The following is a 9,587-nucleotide window of genomic DNA, read 5'->3' on the forward strand; positions in this document are numbered from 1 at the left end:
GTGTAAGTGAAATGTAACAATAACATGCAGACATGAATCGCCTCAGTAAAACAAGCGCGGACACAACTGCTGACATTTAGCATGTTAAAAGTAGTTTTTGCCATAGTTACTGTTTACCGTTATTCAACGCTGTTTGCCTTTTTCTTTGGATGTGTGCAAGTAGGTGGGGATAGAGAGAAAACAAACACTGTGGGAGTCATTTCAGTTTGATAATCAAAAGCTTTTTTCAAATAGTGTCACCCCACATTTCTAGATAATATAAGGAAATGTACATGTTTGTTTATCACTAAAAAGTTAGGTCCTTGATCACATCTATGTGATAATCCTGTTGTAAAGAAGGCTAATTGTAGGACTGGACCCAACAATTTGGATATTTGTTCATTGGGTAGGTATTATTTTTGTATATATTTGTTTGTATTTTCTTTTTCCTTCAGCACTCTAATAACAGAATCCTCAAAAAATGAAAAAAAACAATCATTTGCTCTGTGGTGTTTTGTCAGGATTAAGCAGCTAAATGTCTGCTAGCTGCTGGCTAATGCATGCAGCGCTATTCTGTCCATCTCAGTCGTGAACGGAGAAATGTCGAGCTAGAGCCCAGCAGCCTGATTTCTAGAGATCTGTATTGTTAAAGGTTATTTATTCCTCTTGTTCTACCCCTTCACCTTGAATACACTGCAGCAGCATCTAAAAGTAGGGGATTTAAAACTCATTTGAAGGGTACTGGGAAAAAAAACATCTTCGGAAGTCTGTTTTTAGTAAGTTAGTGTTTTAAATCTGCTTGGCACTTTTGTTTAAAAATTGTATATAGTACATCTTGTGTATCTGCAATCTGTCTGTAACTGTTGAGAATGAGACCCTGTGTCAATGCGATTACCTGTATAAATAAAGGTTATATACAAATTTGCAATACTACCTGTAGTCTAATACAACTAGAAATATCAAAGTGATAGTACAGTAAATCAGTACACATCATCCCATCTAACAACCATAGATCAATATTTATAATAAACATATTTAGTCAATTATAATAGTTAATTTTATGCGTCAGTGGGTTAAGCCGTATATTTAGTTTACTTGATGCACTTTTGAAAACTGGTTCATTCAAAGAGATCATCTTTCCTCCATGAAATACTCACACTAATCTGTTCTGCCCAGTTGTCCTGACCCTGTATTGTCTGAGTGCGTTGGTCCCACCGGGACACACTTCCTCCATAAACATTGTAGGTATGGACTGGATTAGTACAGGTTTTGCACCTCAAACTGAGCAAACCCACGCTGTTGCCAGATTTTCCATGAGGTCATCTCTAGCCAGTGAACGAGTTTATAGTTCTGCTAAGAGCCTCAAAGCTGAGCTGGAGGATGAGTTTTTACTGCACTTAACAGCGACATATAAACACTGGCCTGCTCTCAATGGTAACTCCCCCCTGATCGCAGTAAGGTGTCATTAAACGAATCTGGATTGTATAAAAATGTTACTTCATGTGTTCCACATAATTTCTGCTCCTTCTGTGCAGTTGAACACAATGAAACTCAGTGTTTGTGCACCATCAATCCAAGAGTGCCTTGGTGACAAGTGAGGCGGCGTCACTCCAAAGAATTTTATATTATATATATATATATATATATATTATTATCACCAAATGTGTAAAGGAGGCATGCAAGCGGCAACCTGCAGCTCCCAAACACTTCACTGTAATTTTGTAGGATATCATACAAAGTGTTGTGCATACGTTTTTGTACGATATACAAACCCGTTCATGAGAATGCGTTGTTCCAGAAGCAAGCAGCTGTTTTCACAGCTGAAACAAGCTCTGATAATCCCGCTGGAGCAACAGACAGACAGACTAGCTGGTCACTAACTTCTTAAATGTGAAGTTTTTTTTGGCTTTTCTTTGTATGTTACAGTACGCTCTCAGTACAGTATATTAGTAACATAGTTTGGTTATGGTTAGTTAGAGCTCAGATCTACTTCTGACTATCTGTACAGCTGCATCAAACCGCAACCTCACCTGTGGCCACTTTTCAGGAGAGATAATGTAAATGTGTTTAACCCTAATGTTGTGCTCAGGTCAAATTTGACCCAGTTTCAGTTTTTTCATCACTAAAAAGGAGCCTTTGAAATGAGCTGAAATATCAAAATTAGAAATATCAAATATCTTTGGAAAAAACATCAAAAGCAACCACAACATTGAAAAAAGTGACAAAAATATCGGAAAAAGTGATAATTTTTTTTCATGGTTGATGGGAAGACAACACAAGGGCCCACGCACAAAGCTCTGATAGGTTCTATTTTTTTCGTTAATTGGGGTTGGCTTAGCCATTTGTTCTAGTTTCTTCTCTCTGGGACAGTAAACTGAATATCTTTGAGTTGTGGACAAAACCAGACTTTTGAGGACGTCTTGGGCTTTTTGGGAAACACTGTTCACCCTTTCTTTTTTTTCTTTTTTTCAATTTTTTTTTTACCATTTTCTGACATTTCGATACCAAACAACTCAACACTTAATCAAGAAAATAATCTACAGATTAATAAACAATAAAAGTAATTGTTAGTTGCGGCCCTAATGTTTATCCTCTTTAGTAATGTGGAAAGGAAATCGCAAAAGCAAAGAACCAAAGATCCTCTTTGGAACCGGAAACAACAACAAGGGGAAATGTGGTGTAGATTATCTAGAATCAGGATACCCTTTGACTTTTATTGATTGTATATGAAGATCATGTGGTGGATGTAAATGACCTCCGTGTCCTGCAAAGTGGTCCTCGTAGTGTCTTTTAATCAAATTTCCCCTCAGTAGGGAGAGTCGGAAGAAATGTGCTTGAAGTTTTCGGTTTATTCCTTATGACCTTCAGTCGTCAGCAGTGAAGAAAGAAAAATGTCCCAAAACATTTCATCATGCTCAGATATGTTTTGAATTTGGCCACCATCAAAGATCGTATCGCGGTCTGTTTTCTTCTGCAAGGCCGAGGGAGGAAGTTCAAAGCTGCTGATAAGCTCGAGGCTCGGGGGGGAGGAGAAGAACAAGGCTGTTCCGCCATTGTCATTTCTTTTCAATTAGACCGCAGGAGGTTTCTGATTAAAATCAACACAAACTACGTTTCCTTTTCTTTCTCCTGATGCTTCACCTGCTACGTTTGAACTCAACAAGTGAGCAGGAAGATCTTGAAAAGTCTTGTTTTAACAAGGCGCCATGTCAGTCATCCTCCTCCAGGAAATAGTTTAGTTTCACTTTACACATTATTGCAGCCCGGCTAGAAGTTAATCTGCAGAGTATTTTCTCAATTTAATGAAACTTCAAAAAGTGGTATAAAACATCCTCAACAGCTTCCCAAAGTCATGTCTTTCAGTTCCTTGTTTTATCCGACCAATAGTCCAAAACATATTATATATATCATACAAATCCACATATTTAAGAAGTTTAAACATGTACATTTCTGGCATTTTCGCTTGGAAATTGACTTATAGTAAACTGCACACTGAATATATTTGAGTTGTGGACAAAACATTTAACTCTTTTTTTCAGAAATTTTATAAAGCGTCAGTCAGCAACAATTCCACCATGTTTTTATACGTTCGGCAGTTAATCTAAGTAAAGATAATCTATAAAATGAGGATTATTTTGAAGTGCAGAAGCAGTAGATGCACACTATTCATGTTCAATAAGCACATGATGTGATGTTGAGGCCATAAATATAATTTCTCCTCTCTGATAATCTAAACTGTCTCTGTAGGATTGTTGCCTTGTGTCTGGTAGCTACAGATGAGTCACACTCCAGTAGAGATGAACTCATCTGTGCAGCCGAACGTCGGTGATGAGGTGTTTCCATGCTGGTGATTTGATGTTTACAGCTTAAAGATGATTAGTGTCTCTCACTCGTGTGCTCAGCTATTAAGCCACTTTATGTTTGTGGCGGTGATTCAGGGGGAAAGTATCTGAAGAGAAAATAGCAGCGAGCGAGTCGGGCCAGTGGAGTTAGCCAATCCTCACCAGCTCTCAAGTTCAGGGTCGGAAAAAAATCCTGACTCATACCTGCAAACTTTTCACCTTTGTATGTGAACCATATGTTGAAAATTTGGAGGGAATGAGAAGATGGAGATGGTCTAGACACCCTGGAACTGATTGGCATGTATGCAAATTAGCACACATTTAGCATGATAAGGCACCATTTTTATATTTAAACATCATTTCAGGAAACAAAATGTATTTGTCTTAATGTCAGTTATTAGCTGGGGATGTTTTATGGTCACATAAAAGTGATGTCACCTAATTTATTTCCTTATTCACCTGGGGTGTCTCCCCATAACAGCAGTTGACAGTAATGTTATTACATTTTAAATAAATAATTTGAATTTGACCATATAGCCAGAAATCAAGCCGTGCCATAATCTTTTTTCATTTATTCATTGTTATTTAAGATGAAATTTCAGTGGCCCTTTTGATAAGGGTACGGATCTGTTGTTTTGCACAGGCTATAGCAACCAATGGGGAAAAATACATTCATGTTTGTGGCTCATTCCTGATACATTTCTTAAGTAAACTTGTTCTCCTCCTAAATTGTCTTCTCAGAGTACACCAGAGTGCTAAATTTTAAAGCTTATATTTAAAAAAATAAAAATAAAATAATCTTGTCCCGCATGCCGCCGGCACCCCTACAGGGTTCAAGTGGTTGTCCTCTGTTCACCTTTTTCACCTGTTAAGAGTTTGCAGGTGTGCCCGCCGTGTTTCCACCCCAGGATGGAGGCTTCCTTTCCCCCAGAGAAGAAACGGTGACATGCTCTGCTCTGGGGCCTGTCTTTTTCTCTTAAAGCCTACTTTTTATCATTTGACTTGCTTGTTCAATTTAAAACAAACAAAAGGAAATCCTTTTCAGCTTTCTGTTATTAAACCAAATTAAATTAAACATAAAAAGCACCGCTAAGTGCACTGTACACTGCTGATGTTTTGTATTAACTAATATGAAAAATCAGAGGGACTTTTTGACATAAAAAAACAAATGATACAATGTGTGCAGCCCTGCCGTAGACCTCTGTAGTCTGACCCAAGTACGAGCCCTAGGCTGCTTCTTTTTCGTTAATGTTAAAAAAACAGGTTTATTCCCAAATAGGTTTTGATATTATTTTCCCCTGGTGATCATGTAATATTGATATCTTTCATTCTTATTTATACTGACTTTTTGTGAATTTTTCTGACAGACAATACTATGACTTTATATATTTTTATGACATACTATGACTTTTTGTGATATTTTTCAACATAAGTCAACCAAAAGTTGTGGAATAGTAACACAACCATGACTTTTTTACTTCTTTTTTTTTTTGCCTCGGGATCCCCCAGTCAGAGCTGGTTGATTTGGCTTGGGAAAGGGAAGTTTGGGGTCCCCTGCTGGAGCTGCTGCCCCCGCGACCCGACACCGGATAAGCATGATGGATGGATGGATGGATGGCTGGATGGATATGCTGTGATTTGTGATATTTTGTCAACATACTATACTATGACTTTTTTTTTTGACGTACAATGACTTTTTTTAATGACATACCATGACCTCCTTTGTGACCTTTTTGACATTTTATGACATACTATACTATGACTTTTTTTGACTTAGTATAATATGAATTTGTGTGAAATTTTTTGACATACTATACTTTGATTATTTATATTTCTGACTTTTTTAGATTTGTCATGTCATACTATTACTTATGTTTTTCAACTTACTATGATTGTTTATATTTTTCTAGACATTCTAAACCATGACTTTTCATAGATTTTCGACATACTATAACTGAATATTTATATTTTTGCAATATACTGTGACTTGTGATATTTTTGTGACCTACTATTACTCACAATCATATTTTTATACTACATACTGTGACTTGTGATATTTTTCAACATACTATACTATGACTTTTTTGTGATATGTTTCTACATAGTGTATTATGACTTTTTTGTGTTTTTACAACACATTTATCTAGACATACTATACCTTTAAAAAAAAATTCAACATGCTATACTATGACTTTTTTTATATTTTTATGACATAGTATACTTTAACTTAATTTTTCCACTTACTAAAATATGACTTTTTTGGTGATATTTTCGCAATATTTTATACTCTGACTTATGATAATTTTATATTTTTGGACAAACCATACTTTTTACTTTTTACTTAATAGTTTTTGTATTTTTACAACAAACTATACTATGACTTTTTATATTTTTGCAACATACTATATACTATGACTGATGTTTTTTGGACCTATACAATGACTTTGTGATTTTTTTTTCTCCAGTATATTATGTATATCATGGCTTTTTTTTTGTGTTTTTCCGACATACTGTACTATGACAATTTATATTTCAGAAACATACTATATACTATGATTTTTTATTTTTTTGGCATACTTTACTTTGACCTTTTATATTTTTATGACACACTATAAATTATAGTTGTGAAATTACTTATGACATACTATACTATAACTTTCTATTTTTATCATATTTTTGGACATACTATACTATTACTTTTTATATTTTTGAAACATACTACATAATGACTTTTATATTTTTGACATACTGTACTATGATTTTTTTTGGTGATATTTTCATGTCATACTATGACTTTTTTTTGGTGTTTGTCCGACATACTATACTATGACTATTTATATTTCTGAAACATACTATATACTATAATTTGTAATAATTTTTTTAACATACTTTAATTTTTTTGACATACTATACTATGATTATTTATATTTTTACGACATACTAAACTGAGTTTTTTTGTATTTTTTATGACATACTATATACTGTAACTTGTGATATTTTTGGACATACTATATGACTTATTTTGAATTTTTACAACATACTATAACTTTTTTCCGTGTTTTTCAGACATACTACAATATGAATATTTATATTTGTGTGACATATGACATTTTTTGGTGATATTTTTTCAATATACTTTGACATTTTTATATTTTTATGACGTACTATAAACTGACTTTTTCTTATTTTTACGACAATGTATATACTATGTCTTGTGATATTTTTTCAACATACAATTATATAACTTTGGAGATACTATACTATGACTTTTTATGATATTTTTATGACATTCTATACTATAACTTTATATATTTATAATATTTTTGGAGATACTATACTATGACTTTTTATGATATTTTTATGACATACTATACTATAACTTTCGATTTTTATCATATTTTTGGACATACTATACTATGACTTTTTATATTTTTATGACATTCTATACTAAAACCTTATATTTTTATCATATTTTTGGACATACTATACTATGACTTTTTATCATATTTTTATGACATACTAAACTATAACTTTATATTTTTATAATATTTTTGGAGATACTATACTATGACATTTAATGATATGTTTATGACATACTACACTATAACTTTCTATTTTTATAATACTTTTGGACATACTATACTATGACTTTTAATGATATGTTTATGACATACTACACTATAACTTTATATTTTTATCATATTTTTGGAAATACTATACTGTGAATTTTTATATTTTTATGACATTCTATACTATAACTATATATTTTTATAATATTTTTGGACATACTATACTATGACTTTTTATGATATTTTTATGACATACTATACTATAACTTTCTATTTTTATCATATTTTTGGACATACTATACTCTGACTTTTTATATTTTATGACATACTATACTATAATTTTATATTTTTATAATATTTTTGGACATACTATACTATGACTTTTTACATTTTTATGAAATTCTATACTATAACTTTATATTTTTGTGATATTTTTGGACATACTATACTATGTCTTTTTATGATATTTTTATGACATTCTATATTATAACTTTCTATTTTTATAATATTTTTAGACATACTATACTCTGACTTTTAATGATATGTTTATGACATACTATACTGTAACTTTCTATTTTTATAATATTTTTGGACATACTATACTATGACTTTTTAAGATATTTTTATGACATACTATACTATAACTTTATATTTTTATAATATTTTTGGACATACTATACTATGACTTTTTAAGATATTTTTATGACATACTATACTATAACTTTCTATTTTTTTCATATTTTTGGACATACTATACTCTGACTTTTTATGATATTTTATGACATACTATGCTATAACTTTATATTTTCATAATATTTTTGGACATACTATACTATGACTTTTTAAATTTTTATGAAATTCTATACTATAACTTTATATTTTTGTAATATTTTTGGACATACTATACTATGAATATTTATGATATTTTTATGACATACTATAACTTTCTATTTTTATAATATTTTTAGACATACTATACTATGACTTTTAATGATATTTTTATGAAATACTATACTATAACTTTCTATTTTTATAATATTTTTGGACATACTATACTATGACTTTTTATCATATTTTTATGACATACTAAACTATAACTTTATATTTTTATAATATTTTTGGAGATACTATACTATGACTTTTTATCATATTTTTATGACATACTATACTATAACTTTCTATTTTTATAATACTTTTGGACATACTGTACTATGACTTTTTATCATATTTTTATGACATACTATACTATAACTTTATATTTTTATAATATTTTTAGACATACTATACTATGACATTTAATGATATGTTTATGACATACTACACTATAACTTTCTATTTTTATAATACTTTTGGACATACTATACTATGACTTTTTATCATATTTTTATGACATTCTATACTATGTCATATGTTTATGACATACTATACTATAACTTTATATTTTTATAATATTTTTGGACATACTATACTATGACTTTTTATCATATTTTTTTGACATACTATACTGTAACTTTATATTTTTCAATATTTTTGGACATACTATACTATGACTTTTTAAATTTTTATGAAATTCTATACTATAACTTTATATTTTTATAATATTTTTGGAGATACTATACTATGACTTTTTATCATATTTTTAAGACATACTATACTATAACTTTCTATTTTTATGATATTTTTGGACATACTATACTATGACTTTTTAAGATATTTTCATGACATACTATACTATAACTTTCTATTTTTTTCATATTTTTGGACATACTATACTCTGACTTTTTATGATATTTTATGACATACTATACTATAACTTTCTATTTTTGTAATATTTTTGGACTTACTATACTATGAATATTTATGATATTTTTATGACATACTATAACTTTCTATTTTTATAATATTTTTAGACATACTATACTATGACTTTTAATGATATTTTTATGAAATACTATACTATAACTTTCTATTTTTATAATATTTTTGGACATACTATACTATGACTTTTTATCATATTTTTATGACATACTATACTATAACTTTCTATTTTTATGATATTTTTGGACATACTATACTATGACTTTTTATCAAATTTTATGACATACCATACTATAACTTTATATTTTTAGACATACTATACTATGACTTTTAATGATATTTTTATGAAATACTATACTATAACTTTCTATTTTTATAA

The sequence above is a fragment of the Etheostoma cragini genome, chromosome 18 (assembly GCF_013103735.1).
Source record: "Etheostoma cragini isolate CJK2018 chromosome 18, CSU_Ecrag_1.0, whole genome shotgun sequence".
In the NCBI taxonomy this organism is placed as follows: domain Eukaryota; kingdom Metazoa; phylum Chordata; class Actinopteri; order Perciformes; family Percidae; genus Etheostoma; species Etheostoma cragini.